The 14,828-nt window shown below is 47.6% G+C and overlaps 1 protein-coding gene across 3 annotated transcripts in view; it reads right to left on the bottom strand.

The window, feature by feature from the left end:
• cnc (NFE2 like bZIP transcription factor cap-n-collar) overlaps positions 1 to 14,828 on the bottom strand; it is a 181,657-nt gene that overhangs the window by 89,533 nt on the left and 77,296 nt on the right. The window lies entirely within an intron of this gene.

Genomic DNA, 14,828 nt, shown 5'->3' with positions numbered 1-14,828 from the left:
TGCGCGCAAAACACCCGGACGAAGGCAAGGACATTTGTCCTGTCCTTCCGGGAGTCTCGGCGCGAAAAAAAAAATACAAATTTGAACTGCCATCTCTCTTTCAATAATAAGTTTGTTACAGCGAAACTAACGAACGACAGCAGAGTTTCGAAATAATATATCAGTCTAGGGTGATTTAGCGTTTCCCTTTAGTGTCCCTTTAAAGGGTCCCCCACCAGGTGCTCGCATCGAAAGCAAGCAAGAGCAGTGATCACGCGGTGACGATCGCGTCTTCGAAGTATTTCACCCACGTATGCGCCGGCAAAACTGCCACAAATGAAACCCCGCAGACTCTTACTCGGAGGAGCTCGACTCTCCTCCCGCCAGCAGGAACGGCACCACACGCGTCGGTTTTTTTTTTTCCCCCGCGTCACACGCGTTCCGCCTGCAGCGCACAAACTGCGAGAAGCAATGCGATCTCGGAGATGTCTGCACAAAGCAGAACACGCAAAAGTGCTACCGGAAAGGCGCCACGCACCAAGAGCTGGGGTCATGACTAAAATGACGTGTGCGTCCTGGTATCCTCTGCACCCTACATAGCTTAAAAATAAAGCCGGGCGCTAGGCTGGGGTCGCGCGTAGGAATGCCGTAATGAACGCACTGCCGGCCACTGCTGCAATAAGGGTACAGCTCACGTTATCGTACCGTCACCTCGTAGCGCTTCATCTGCTTATATACCTGCTACTGCAGCAAACTTTGTTTTCTTTTTTAATTTTGCGGTTGAACGTCCCGACACGGTGCTGCACTTTACGGGCAGTACTAGGCCGCTTACTTTCTAATCCCCCCCCCCCCCCCACCACTGAGCATCTTGGCGCAGACGTGACGCAATAACCGAAAAAATGAAATGGTTATCGGGGGGTTAAATGGATGAGCCCTTTCCGACGTGCTGAAGTACACATAATACACAAGTTATTATCAACCATAGCGCATTATCTTAGTTTCGGTTTGCACGTCTACCGCCCCCCCCCACACACACACACAAGAAAGGCAATCTTTCACGCACGCAATATGTAAGCCCTGCGCGTAACTGCTTCAGTAAAGACCCACAGCAACGCGCTTACATGGAAACCGTCGACAACCTCTTTCGAACCGCAGGTAGCAAAACCACTCGTCATCTCAGAATCGGCACGCAACACGTTCGTCCTCTCTGGCTGCGGCAGAATAAAGCAGAATCGCGACACCGGCTGACCCCGTTGCCACACCGCTCAGCAGCCCCACACCCAACCTTTTCTTCTCTGGTGTCATCAGTCAGAGCGGTGCTACCGACACGACGCCGTCAAGCCGACGCGACCCTGACTTCCGCCGAGAGCAGAATGAACCCGGCAGCCAAGCAGCAAAGTCAACAGTGCGAAAGAAGTGTGCCGGACCGCGTGTGCAACACTCCCAGCTGAGGGTGGTCAACTCTTCAATGTTCCGCCGGCAAGACAGGCGGCGTACGCGACACATAGCGCCCCCTACCCTCGCTCCCCCTCTTCCTCCTGCCTCGGCGGGGCAGAGTCCACGACAAATCATACGCGCCGTCACGCGCCGAGCTTCACTCGAGAAGAGTCGCCGTGGCGGGAGGGAAGGAGGGACGGGGCGCAAACCCCTCACGTTGCGTCTCCCGCCATCCCTCCTTTCTGCGTGCAGGTCAGAAACCGCATCGGCTCCCCTCTTCAACGGCGACGCATAGGTAACGAGATCACCCTCGCTCAGCAAAATGTTTAATAAGTCGCAGTCTCGCTCCTAAGGCGGAGCACTGATAGCGATAACAAAGCATTAGACAACTACAAGTAACGTTCGTAGTTAAATCGGCCGTATAAATTGCAGTAATCATTCGTATATCCATTAAATTAACAAGCGTGATGCGCAGACAGGCAAACACGAGCAGATCTCGCTCGATGACTGCAAACCCGCGCTGCCACAACCTTGCCGTGATAAGGAGTGCAGGGAGCGCGAAACGAATGTTTCGTGCTGCCTGTCGCTTCAACGCGTCTCCGTAACTCGAAATTACGCGACCTACAACACTGGGCGCGCGGGAAGACAACGGACATCAACGCTACCAGCCATGTTCACTAGCATTGCACCCGCCCAAGATCCCCTCCAAGAGAGGGTGCGCGGGCTGACAGCCACGCGCAGCCACGGCCAGGCTACAGGAGACGCTCGCTTACCACGTGACCAACATAGGGCGCGCTCACCAAACCACATCATTCTCAGCTAACCCTCGCACTCTTGCCCTCGTCATAGCGCTTCGACTTTATACGGAACATCACAGTGGCGGCTAAAATACGCCTGGGATGTCCATATAATTGCTATCGCAATAAAGAAACATTGCATTAGGCTACACGTATAAGATATAAGAGAGAAAATAACGTACACCCCTGACAGGATTGGTGCAGAAACTGAAAATGCAGCAAAATTTTGTTAACCGCTCTTAAACACGGAAAACTTACATTGCTGATGAGGAAAAATTTGCGCAACAAGAAGACAACGCACATAGATCCAGCCTAATCCTGAGGCTCATCGTGACGATATTCCTCATCATCTATGCCAGACCAATTAGCCAAACATCTTTTTCTTATTAAATTACATAATTACACTACATTTGCGCTAAAGAGAAATTCCAGTTTGAACAATTTTATAAGTTTCCTAAACCACCATGCAACTTCACACAGCCCGAGAGAAATTTCGACTATTAGTGAAAATGTGGTACCCTCTCTGCGCAGCCTTAGGGCTCAATTTGATGGTGTAGGGTGTCAGCTTGTCGTTATGTTCAGAAGAAACGTGTGAGGATGCGCGAACTTCACGCGCCCCTGATGTGCTGTTTTTTCCCGCATAGCGCGCGTCTCCTGTAATCCGGCTTCTCCGCGCGGCTTAGTGCCGGCGGCGGTCGATCTGGTTGCAGCGCATCACTAGAGATGGCGCGATGGATGGATGGATGGAAGGTAGGAGCGTCCCCTTTGAAACGGGTGATGGCAGTTGCCACCATGCTCAGCTTTTTATTTTGTTTAACTGTGTTGGAATTTATGAAAATTCGCCATTTTCTTTAAATACGTCTTCCCACACATTTAACCTTATGTCACCTCTCTGCTTTTGAGCCACCAATCCTCCAATCGCTTTTTGCTAATTTCCACCGCATATTTATTTACCCGACTATTATCTCTGAAACTTAGGGCCTCAGGAAGCGTGACTGTGCCCACATTGACATCGGGATGGATACCATCACATTTTAGTATGAGTATAGTGCCTATATTCTAGGCACTATAGTATGAGGTGTTCTATTGTTTCTAGATTTACGACAAACAGTACATGTGTCCTCTTCGTTAAATTTATTTTTTATAGCTACGCGTTCTAAGACCTCCTGACCTAGCTTCAAAGAGAAGGGTACTGGCTCCTGAGTTATCATAAAACGCTTCCTTCCTGATCTGCTGTTTCCAGTCTTGATATACTTCAACACTATGCTTCTTTTCCATTGAATTTATCCAATTTTTACCTTCCGCGTTTTAAACCTGTCGTTTAATGCTCTCTTTCTCCGTCCTCGTGTCTGGCATACTTACTGGTTAGCTTCCTAGTTCTTTTCCACCATTGTGAGTCAATGCTCTTTCTGTATAGGTATTTAGATACCTTAGCTGCCCACCTGTAATCGTCCAGTTTCCTCAGGCGTTTTTCGCATAGGATTTTACTCTGAGCTTCCTGTGCTTCGAACAGTGCCCAGCCCATATCCCCCTCCACTGCAAGTGTTGTGCTGCCAACGCCACCTAACGGGGGGGTCAGTCGGGTGCGACAGGGAGTGGGCTCCATCTCTTTGGCTCGGCATTGGCAAGCGGCGCGGATGTTCCGCGCATGTGTCGATCCATGCTTCTGCGAGACCGTCTGGCGTGACCTAGGAACGGGACACCAGAATGGACGAACGCGCCACCATTCGCGTGACCGTACGCGCGAACGACCAGGCGCTAGTGTCCATCATGGGGCGAACATATTCGCTTGCTATCTGGTCGCGCTGTGTCGCGCTTCCTAGATTTGTCGCACGCCCATCGGCATGTTCTGTCGATAATAATTCGGTTGGCCATAGATTGGTGTATAAAAGGGGCAATAAATGCCCTTGTGATTGTCCACACTACTGTGTTGTTGTTCCTTTGTCCCAAAAGCACGAGTGAGACCCCACATCTGCATCAAGCATGGATCGGTGCACGCGCGGAACGCCCGGGCTTACTCCCTGTCGCACCCGACTATCTCCGCCGTTAGGTGGCGTTAGCAGTGCAACACTCACGCCATCTCTCGTGATGCGCTGCAACTCGTGAAATGTCATCAAAATGTCACGCGGAAGCACGTTTCGAGCGTTGAGTGTCGTCGTGCGCTTGTCACGGGATTAATGAGCGCTTGTTTTGCGTCCAAGGGCTGCTCCGGACTGTCGTTTGGACTCCAAGCGTGAATATTTCACCTACAACTGTGTCTCAACTTACGAATTAGTGATCGCGACGAGGCCTTACAGCCCCATCGGCGTGTTAGGCCTAACCCTTCAAGTCGACTACGGAACATCCACAGCCCTCGGGAGAGAGGCGAACAAGTGTGTGCCGGCCGCGCGCCTATTAGCCGACACTGGACGAGGAGCAACATGGGCAGGCCACACCATGGCACGTCCAAAAGGATGACCACGAACGACGAGCCAATGGTTCAATGCGGCGGCTGCGACAGCTGTTTTTTCCTGGAGGACTCCCCACTCTACTCTATAGAGGAGGCCCACGGTAAGGGCTTCACGTGCAAGTTCTGCATGAAGATCTCTACACTACATGCGATAATAGTGCAACAAGAAAGAAAGGTGAGGGCTGAGTGCAGCGTCGAAATCAAAACATTGAGAACACAGTGGGAAAAATCGGAGATCGAGGGCAAAACAGAACAAGAAATACTACAGTTGTTAGAAGTCGAATGCGAACAATGCGAACGGCTGTCAGAGGAGGTGACAGCGCTTCGAGCCAAGGTCGAAAAGATCGGCAAGGGAGAAAGTACCCCACCAATGAAAAACTGTCAAACACTTGAAAACACAAAAAGAATGCTATTAAAAAAACAGGACCACCCACCCAATAAAAGGAGCTACCAAACACAAAATGAAAACCAAGAAAATGCAGAAGAGAGTGAAGAACCAGGAACAAGTGCAGACCCATGGACCAAAATGGGTAAGAAAAAAAGAGGAAAAAATTGGAGAGAATAGAGCCCAACAGCAGCCTCCCCTCCAACTAAATGCCTAAACAAAAGGCCCGCAACCAGTCAGAAGAGCAACTCAGCAACAGCCCACCCTAGCGTTATTAGATGGTGGTGTTTGGCGACTCACATGCTCATCGACTGAAAAAACACCTTTACGAAAAAATAAATGACCAGAGGCTCCGCATAACCACCAAGTCGGGATCAACTACACACGAAACACTCCTTCGAGCTGAAGGAGCAATTGCGTGCGCAGACTCCTCCAACACCAGACTCCAACTAGTAATACATGTTGGCACTGTTGATGCACAATGTGACACAGGAGTTGAAAGGTCCATTGAACAGCTCACAGAGAAATTAACATCCTGGAGCAAAAAGGCACCCCTACACCACTACATTATAAGTGTGATTCCAGAATCAAAGTAGCAAGGCCACCAAGCAGAAGCAGCTTGCTGCGAATGGAACCAGCAAATCATTAACATATGTGCCTGACTCGGTCCCAGAGCAGAATTTCTCGCCACAGGGGATGACCTCAATGAAGGCAGCCTTAACGACATCCACTATACTGAAGCAGCAGGAGACTGTGTGAGCTTCCTACTAGCCCAAAAAATAACTCCTTTTCTTAGGAAACAACTCCCGCAAACACACAACCACATCACAAAACCGCAGACACCCCAACGGTACAGACCAGAGGGCAGTGAGGACACTATTGAAAGCAATGTCAACAACACTTGGCCAATTAGGCCAAACAAGATGCCACTGGTAAAATGCCTCATTAAAGCCAAACAACAAAAATTCTCACTAGCCTCAGAGATACAAAAGGACAACAGAACAAAGCCAACAAACTGCTTAAGAAGAAGACAGCAATGCTTGACCGAACATGAAGTCTCCTGTAAACCAGACAGAAGAGGATCGAGTTAGCCAGGACAACATGCAGAATCACAATCGCCCGACAAAATCCAAACACCCAATGTACCCAAAAAGAAAAGACAAAATAAAACTAGGAGACAAACAAAAGAACCTATCCATCTGCTTTCTAAACATGCAATGCGGCAGCAGACTGAAATGGGAAGAAGTCCAACATCAAATCAGCCAGCAGAAAATTGACTTACAAGCGCTAACTGAAGCACATCTTAGAGATGATTAGGAGCCCTATAAACACAACGTCTAGAATGGTATGGCCAAAATAGAAAAGGGGGCACCAAACGTGGAGGAGGAGTTGGATTCCTTGCACAAGCCACCCGGAAAATCTATACTGGAGAGGACCAAGCCTCCTGCCAAGAACACATGTGGGTAAAACTAGAAATAGAGAAACGCAGTGTATATCTATGTGTGATATACATGGCTGCAGCATCTGAGGAAGACGAATGGAATAGAAAACATATGAATGCATCACTAAGGATATCCAGCAAAAATATAGCTGACGCCCTGTTTTCCTCCTAGGCGACTTCAACTGCCATATAATGGAGCTTGAAGGAAAAGGATGCAATGGGCTTCCGCAAACTAGTGGAGGAATGCCACCTGCCCATACAAAACCTAGACCCAACCTGCTAAGACGATCACAAGTGGGGAGAACGACACAGGACAAGCGCCAACTCCATCTATCTTTATTCACCGAAAAATCAGCAAATATAAGGAAAATCATAAGACATGCGCACAATGACCATAATGCATCATCTGCCAAACCGTTCTAGATCGGACATTTCCCTTTTGAAGAGGGTCACAGAAGTATCACTAACACAGTTTTTTCCTCCTTTCTTTATATGGAATGCTTCCAAAATGTCACGTGCCTTTGTTTCCCTGCTTCTGCCAAGAATCTTTATCTCTCCGAACCGTGGTTCACACTTTTTGTAGTACTGGCATTGCTTATGTGGCGAATGTTCTGCTGCTCGGTCACACGCAGTGCAAGTTGCGCAATGTTGTGAAAGATGCGCACCTTCTTTTTTCAGCGACCGCACATGTTCAGCTGCACGGTCATTCACGCATCTGCCCATTTGGCCCACATAGGTTTTCCCGCAGGTCAAAGGTATTTCATATACCACCCCAGTGCAGCACTTAACAAACTGCTTACCATGTTTTTTGGTGCAGTTGCTCCTCGTACCCTGGCTCGCGACGCAGGCACAGAGCTGAGCTTGTTTTCGAGGAGCCAAAAACACGACTGGGACGCCGTGTCTGTTTGCCACCTTTTTCATATTGTGGGCTATCCTGTGTACATACGGAACCACTTCCGGCTTCGCAGCTAGTTTTTCTTGTGCGCATGGTTTCTTGACCATGGCACCTTTGATTTTTCGCAAGATCGCTTCAGCCACTGCTGTGATAACCGTGCTTGGGAACCCCGCCGAAACCAACCTATCAACTTGCTTGTCAAAGCTCGCACGCATTGCATGGTGACATGATTTCACGAGAGCAGACTCAAGACAAAGTTTAGCAATGAAACGTTTTACTTTTTTTTTTAATGCGCCGACGCATAAGGAAGAAGCTCCTTTTGTGCTCGAGGTGCGTACTGCCAACATACATTATCTTCACCCAAGGTAATGTTAATGTCCAAAAACTGTAATCGGCCCTGCAAGGGTAGCTCATGCGTGAAACCAACCCCCATCTCTCCTCTTTAAAGCTGTCTAGGACAGTGCTTACACCATCTGTTTAAGTCAACACGTTCAGTTTGTTAAAAACTATTAAATCAACATACCTGAACACATTTAGTACACCCTTTCCTGTTAAAATTGGCTCCAAGGCACTGTCAATACAGGTTAGGAAAATGTTATTAAGCACTGGGGCTATGCAGGATCCAATACAAATCCCTTGTCTTTGTCGATAAAACTTGTTCTCGAAAGCAAGAAACGTCACATCAAGGTAAAATTCTAGCATTTTCATAAAATTGTCTATTGACACGCCAGAGGAGTTTCGGAACTCTACTGCACAGTTACATTCTGTAGCATCTCTGACAGAACGAAATAAGGCATCTGTGTTTACTTACACAGATGGTGTAAGCACTGTCCTAGACAGCTTTAAAGAGGAGAGATGGGGGTTGGTTTCACGCATGAGCTACCCTTGCAGGGCCGATTACAGTTTTTAGACATTAACATTACCTTGGGTGAAGATCATGTATGTTGGCAGTATGCACCTCGAGCACAAAAGGAGCTTCTTCCTTATGCGTCGGCGCATTAAAAAAACCGTAAAACGTTTCATTGCTAAACGTTGTCTTGAGTCCGCTCTCATGAAATCGTGTCACCATGCAATGCGTGCGAGCTTTGACAAGCAAGTTGATAGGTTGGTTTCGGTGGGGTTCCCAAGCACGGTTATCACAGCAGTGGCTGAAGCGATCTTGCAAAAAATCAAAGGTGCCATGGCCAAGAAACCGTGCGCACAAGAAAAACTAGCTGCGAAGCCGGAAGTAGTTCTGTATGTACATAGGATAGCCCACAATAATAAAAAGGTGGCAAACAGACATGGAGTCCCAGTCGTGTTTTCGGCTCCTCGAAAACATGCTCAGCTGTGCGCCCACGTCGTGAGCCAGGGTACGAGGAGCAACTGCACCAAAAAACATGGTAAGCAGTTTGTAAAGTGCTGCACCGGTGTGGTATATGAAATACCTTTGACCTGCTGGAAAACCTATGTGGGCCAAATGGGCAGATGCGTGAATGACCGTGCAGTTGAATATGTGCGGTCGCTGAAAGAAGGAGGTGTGCATCTTTTGCAACATTGCGCAACTTGCACCACTTGTGACCGAGCGGCAGAACATTCGCCACGTAAACAATGCCAGTACTACAAGAAGTGTGAACCACGGTTCGGGGAGATAAAGATTCTTGGCAGAAGCAGGGAAACAAAGGCACGTGAGGTTTTGGAAGCATTCCATATAAAGAAAGGAGGAAAAAACTGTGTTAGTGATACTTCCGTGACCCTTTTCAAAAGTGAAATGTCCTATCTAGAACGGTTTGGCATATGATGCATTATGGTCATTGTGTGCATGTCTGTGATTTTCCTTATATTTGCTGATTTTTCGGTGAATAAAGATAGATGAAGTTGGCGCTTGTCCTGTGTCGTTCTCCCCACTTGTGATCGTCTTAGTTGGCGCTGTTCCTTACTAATCCAACATATTGCTTGTGCGGTGCACCAGAAGAAACCCTTCTGCTACAATAATGTGCGAGGCTTCCCACAGATCCCTGATCATGCCGCCTGGCCGAGAGCCTGGCGCTGACTGGTCTCAACGAGGAGTACCGAACTGCACAGGCCGAGACTACGAAGACCTGGCCAGAACAGTGGAAACGAATGGGCAGGCGAGCCAAAAATCTGGAGGAAAACCCCAGACAGACATACCCTGGCCAAAGCCACCCCATCACAGTAACAGACAACTCCGACAGGTAGCGGCCGCCGACACCGACCACCTCAGCTACCCGAGCTACTATGACAGATCACGGCCGACCAGGCAGCAACACGGCTGACTTGAACTTGCATGGCTGGCGGATTGGATCGTCGTGGCTTTGGTGAAATCCGAGGTGCCTGGAGCCTAGAGTACAATGAACCTGACCAACCAGACGGCCTCACAGACTGTGACTGTGACAAAACTGTGTTTTATGTTCTTTCTCTCCTTACTTTCTACGCCTTACTTTCTTTCGTTCTCATGCTTTCAATATCTCCTATGGAGTTGACAAACGCCTGCCCCGAGTCAAAAGGGATCAGGACCACTTACTTACTTACTTATTTAACCAGATTGACCGCCAGCACTAAGCTACACGGAGAATCCAGATTACAGGAGACACGAGCTATGCAGAAAAAACAACACATTACGGGATGCACGAGAGTTGCGCATCCTCACAAACGATAACAGAAACATGTTGAGGACAGGGGAACTAGGCTTTATTATTATTGTTGTCATTATCATTATCCACGCTACATACAGCATTTTTTAAGGCTATATAGAGTTGTTCCTTTTTTAATAAAATGACCTTGAACGTGGAGGAAGTGGTGTACTTGCAGAGGAGTTCCTAGACTAGACAAGGTGTCCTTACTTCCCCCTAATAACGTTTCAGAAGACTAATTAACAGAAATACATTAATAACCTTTTATTAGAGCAGGGCACCCATCATTATACAACAAAATTTGTGCGCACAACTGCCTATACATAATTGCTAGCTACCTCTCCCAGATTTACTACAATTAGCCAGCTACAACACGAGGCTTGAAGCTTGCCCCACCTAATACTTCTCGCTTCTTTGTGCCGCAATTCAGTGCAACATTCATTAAACTGTAGCGGACAAGAGATGATGGCCTAATTAGGGGTAAAAATATGAAGTGGACATTGAGAGCAGATGACAAATAATTCATGCATTACATACCTCTATTTTGCAATATATTTTCTAGTGCTGCATTTTTTTCCTACATAAAACACTGCACTGCAACAGCAATGTTTCTTAACATTTAACTGATATAGCAAGCACAAACTAATTGAAAAATTTGCTGAGAAATACTCCGAAATGTTGAGTTTTCATGGCCTCCTTCGCATTTTCATTCAAGTCCGCTTTAAAACCACTGGGCAAGACTAGGATAATGTAATTATTTTCCTCTTCAAGTTTTGCAATGGCCCAAGAGGCACTCTGCCTACAATGCCAGCATGATCGGCTGATAAGGAGCAGTGGCTGATAAGAAAGGAACAGAATCAAGCAATAAGCACTTCCGAGTCAGAAACATTACTATCACAATGAAACCAATGACTTAAGCACTGAAGGAAGAACAGACAAAAATTGCCTTTGGTCCTCATCTCACTGTTTCCTGTGACACCTGTCACACCACATCCATTGTAACAAACAAATAAAAACTGGCAGCACTCATTACAAGAGGACATTTGGCTTCTGCGATTTGTCGTTCTGGACTTTCCAGAAATGTCCAAGACACAGCATGCTCACTGGCTGAAAGACCCACCTCAGGCAACCAGGAAATGTCAAAAATGCATAATTCAAGAAGCACACTAGATGCTAGGGTGGCACGTTATATACCTGTCTATGCAGATTTGGACTCATTTTCATGAAGTTCTTTACTGCTGTCTCCAGTCTCATGTTGTGCTTTGTGAGGGCTTGTTCTCATCTATGCTTCTTCAATAATGAAAGTGATATTTTATAATAATTTCTGTCCTTGCAAGCCTTTTCGTTTGCAGAAATTTTCTTGCGACACAAAATACACATTCATAATGATAGATGCATAACCCACACGTTGCTCTATTCAGTGAGAGGTTACAGAAGCACAGAGATATTCGAGGTACTTCAGCCATCCAGTGCCATCTGTCACTGCTACCATTATTGTGCTTGTGATAAACCTAGTGCTTCATAAGGAGAGGATGTTGGCAGCGAAGACAACTCTGTCCCCACCAAGCATTCAGTCCTAGGTCGTGGCAGATGTGTTAGTGCGATGCCATCATATGTAGTGCTGCCATCAACATTGTTGCTATGCCACTGTTGCCTCTGATCATGGTCTGCTGTCTCTGTAACCATCACCATTATTCTCATACCATGACTGTTGTTTGTCGTCACAAAAGCTGCCACAGTTTTTGGTGGCACTTAAGATACTGCTCTCAGCAGAGCAACCCAAAGATGGGTGTTGCCACTGTACACCACCTGCCATTTGTGGGATGCTGACCCACTGGCTATGTTTGTTTCACATATATTTCACGGCACCGGCGCTACAAAGTGCTCAGGTGGTGCCAGTGCAGCATGCATGCAGCATCATCTGTGGTGTAACAATACCATGCATACGCATTTCATTTCATCGCTGAGGTGCAGGCTGTGTCAGTTGCCTGGCAGAATTGGTCAGCGGCCTTCTCATGCAGCCATGCCTACAGTTAAGTGCAAGCCTCTCGTGGTTTCAGTATAGTACAGATAAACTGCAATATAACAAAATCCTCTATATAACGAAGTATTCAACTTTGTACATATAGCTTCGTGTCCATATAAAACAATATATTTTAAACCTCAATGTTGCAAATGTGTTTATCCATAATTTCTATGTAACAAAATTTCACTGCTCTCACGAAGGAAATACACAGCAGTAAATGGAAACTACTGCGGCTGCTAATGGTCAAACGGTTACATTACACATAGTCGTCTGCAATCACACCTTTAAAATTGCTCGCCCCGCGACAAAGAGCGGCTGCTGAAGCAAAGCAGCATCTTTGCCAGCAGGTATTTAGCTGGTCACGACCTCCGTGATCCACTGTCGGATTTTGGAGGCCATAAGCTGGCGAGGGGGCTGGTTTGAAACAGAGGCACTAGAGGACACATGTACAGTCGAACCCGACTATATCGAACCCGTTTACATCGAATTATTCCATATATCGAACAATTTCTGGACACGGTATAGTTACAATGAGTATATATAGCAAAAATTACGCATACATCGAACAAAACTAGTAGCGACTCCCTATATATCGAACGTCAAACGGCGAAAAGTGCCCCCGGAAGTTGGCTTTCCCTCGCGGTGAAGGGAAACCCGGCGGCGCGGCTCCATCCAACCGCTCTCCCTACGTGACTGCGCTACCTCGGAGCCGCCGACACCACCCTACAAAAAAATGATCCTGGCCCGTCCGCCCGCAGCGCTTGCTCCGACAGCCAATCAGAGGCTCTTGTGCCCTCGTCGTGCAAGGTGGCGAAAGTGCTAGTTGTCTCGCTGCTTATCTGATTCATTGTGTGCGCGTTCTCCCGCAGTGTTGGCGTGATGAGGCGGCAGAATTCGCCTTTCATCGTGAAGCTCGAAATAATAAACCGGGTCGAACGCGGTGACAAGTCGGATGTCCCCGCAGCGTGCAAGATTTCGAGGAGCACTCTCAGCACGATCTTGAAGAATAAGGGGGAGATTAGGGCTAAAGCGGCTGAACTCACGACCCGGTGCCTGTGGCGCCCAACGCGTACGCGCGGCCGTGTACGAGTGGTTCATCCGAAATTGCTTAAGCCGTACCGACTTCCGCGTGCTCGGTGATGACTGTAAATTCTGATTAATGCGATGAAGCCGTTGTCGTTGCCGAAGTTTGGAGCGAGGTGTCAGAATTTCCGGAAGCTGTTGACAAATCAACGGTGGACGAGTTTGTGAGCGCAAATGATGGTGTTGCGACCACAGGAGAGCCCGGAAACAAAGACTACATTGCCGGCATCGTGCCGAGCACAAGTGAAAATGGGCACAACGAGGAAAGCAACGACCGTCTTTGGCCCACATCCTCCGAAGCGATTGGTGCGCTCGCACTAGTCCGGTGCTTCTGCGCGAAGGCGGAATGTTGCGGCCTCAGCTGCTCCGACTCCTTAGACAACGTGGGGAAGTGCGTGCCTCGCACGCAGCGAAATTGCCCAAGCAGAAGAAAATGCAGGTCTATTTCGTGCGAAACGAAGCTAGTTTCATCAATAAAGTGATTTCATAAATGGTATGTGCTTTTATGGCATCCAATTATTTAGCAGGCTTATATCGAATTATGCTCTATATCGAACTGATAGGCGTTTTTTTGCGAGTTCGATATAGCCGGGTTCGACTGTATCAGCACATCGTATCGCGGTGCACTCTACGTAGCATAGTGCCATAGCTCTGCATTATCATGCATGCCTTATGTCAGCGGCTGATTTGGTGTTTTGGTTGTCGCCAATACTCCCTGCCATGCATGGCAAGTGATAAGCATGAATAGTAGTAGAAATGGTAGCACCTAAGTCCTCCCTGGTAGTACTATACAAAATGGACCCTCGTTTGCAGACGAGGCTATACAGTTGAACCCACTTATAACAATATTCAAGTGCCATGAAAATTCCATTGTTATTTATAACTAATAATTGTTATAACCAGGTTGCATGAAAAAAGTCAAAATAGGGGGTGGCAAAGCTGTTGTGAGAAAACTATAATGGTGGGGACTCCAGTGCCTCTGCTTCCTGTGCACTCCGATCACGTGTAACAAGCAGCGGTTGTCTGCGTTTAAGAATGGCACTACTATAACAACCGCAAAGAGGGGTCAGGGGCAGAAAGCGATGTGCGAGCTCCACCGAGGCACTGCTTTGGTGACCCCAAAAGGGGCCTTTTAACCCTTTCAGGGTCAATGACGTAAATATACGGCGCCACCAACAAGTCCCAAAATGGTCGATGCCGTATATTTACGGCACTGTCTGTACGTTTAAAAAGCGCACCAATTTCCAAACTTTTTCTTTTCTGTCATGTGCTGTTGTTATGTGGGAATACGGGGAATTTTTTTCACGCACCTCGCTCTATTCGTTTTCGTTGCATGGTTTGTTTTAGAGCTAGTTTGCTCCTGCGCCTCTATATACTACCGCTGGTGCATTGGTGTGCGCGTGGGCAGGCAGCGACGGTTTCTTGCGCTTGCAAAACTGATGGCTAACTCGTTACTAATCGCTCAAAGGGCGACCGCCACTTTCTCGCTCGCTTAGGGCTCATAGGGGTGCGCATAGGAAGGATGCTGCCGTGCATGCATTTCCGTTGCTGTTTTTTTTTTTTTTGACACTCGCGATAACTAATTGCCTCTGGTTGGCGATAAGATTAACATTAACGGAAGTTTGCCAAACGTTGTGCTTTTTGGGGAACCAAGTGTAGTTAACTTTAGCTTCACACAACCACACACATGGGAATCGGACACA

Source organism: Dermacentor albipictus, chromosome 4, assembly GCF_038994185.2.
Source record: "Dermacentor albipictus isolate Rhodes 1998 colony chromosome 4, USDA_Dalb.pri_finalv2, whole genome shotgun sequence".
Lineage (NCBI taxonomy): Eukaryota > Metazoa > Arthropoda > Arachnida > Ixodida > Ixodidae > Dermacentor > Dermacentor albipictus.
The sequence above is the reverse complement of the archived record's forward strand: the minus strand, read 5'-3'. Positions and strand labels throughout refer to the sequence as shown.